Source organism: Pygoscelis adeliae, unplaced genomic scaffold (assembly GCF_000699105.1).
Source record: "Pygoscelis adeliae isolate BGI_AS28 unplaced genomic scaffold, ASM69910v1 Scaffold111, whole genome shotgun sequence".
NCBI lineage: Eukaryota > Metazoa > Chordata > Aves > Sphenisciformes > Spheniscidae > Pygoscelis > Pygoscelis adeliae.
In genome coordinates, this window is record NW_008824542.1 from 4224794 (window position 1) to 4225986 (window position 1193).

At 38.9% G+C, this 1193-nt stretch overlaps 1 protein-coding gene across 2 annotated transcripts in view; it reads left to right on the top strand.

The window, feature by feature from the left end:
- CSMD3 (CUB and Sushi multiple domains 3) overlaps window positions 1-1193 on the top strand; it is an 803119-nt gene that overhangs the window by 789833 nt on the left and 12093 nt on the right. The gene's annotated exons all lie outside the window — the stretch shown is intronic.

Consider the following 1193-nt stretch of genomic DNA (forward strand, 5'->3'; position numbering starts at 1 on the left):
TATTAATAACGAATAAGCGATATGATGAGATTGCTATGTGTTGACCTAACAAGGCAGAGATAATGAACATGGAGAGCAAGGAGAGATGACACTTGTTAGACTAGCTGATACAGTTGAAAAAAGTAGCTACCCTTCATGCTGTGGTTTCAGAAGAAGCCTTTGATTACAGTCTTGGTTTACGGTATTCCACAGTCCCTGCCACACAGAGCACTGTTGCCATGGTTATGTTGGCACAGTATGCACAGTTCTCTATACTGTGAACCATCAGCAGAAACTACAAATATGGCTTGACAAGCAAGCAAAAAAAAACCTGTAAAAAATGTTTGGTTTTATAGTTTTTGTTTGGTTTTCAAACTTTATCAGTCCCTTGATTGAGACATCTCAGCCACACAGACAATGGGCTTGTCACACCATAGGAGTGGCAGGCTATAGTGCAGGGGTGTGAATAAGCGTAAAAGAAACACCTGAAATCAATATTATCACTCAAAACTTAGTTTCTTGAAACTTCACCCTCTGTCTACAACACTTTTTGCAAGGACTGAAGAAGACTAAAAATTGCAGTTAGGTATAGGCTGGACACTACTGGTTTTAATCTTGTTCATCACTTAAGGACCCCTTTCTCTGAAGCAGTTTAAGAATGTTCTTTATCTCAGAGGTGTTAGCAAGGACAGAAGTCACAGAATATTAACCTGTTGGAAAAAAGGATGGGAGAAAGTTCAGCCCATATGTTTCTGAGAGGGGTGGTCTACAGGAAGCATGAAATGGGCCAAAGAATCCATGTCTCTGTTGAGTTCTTAGTTTCTAGGATCTAGTAGAGTGGTGAATTTTTGTCACTAGGTTTGTCTGTTGAAGGTATTTTGTAGGTGTCCTTTGAAGAGTCACACTTAAGAGGCCATAGATGGACTGAAAGTTTCATAAAATATTTTCTGACTGGTAACCATGTTTGTCTTGACTGTGTGAATTTATTCTATCGTATGATGTCTGTTTAGTTTCAGCCATGTAATTTCTATGAGGGCATTAGGTGCAGCAGATGTAGTATTTCATATTTTTAGGATTAGTAAAAGTAAAAGCTGTGTTTTCTCACCCAAACAACCTCCTCCTCCAAATAAAAAAAGTTCCCTCAGTTGGACACAAAAGTGATTACAAATGCCCATTTTCACTCTACATACAGGCATTGCACACGTCATCAGGTA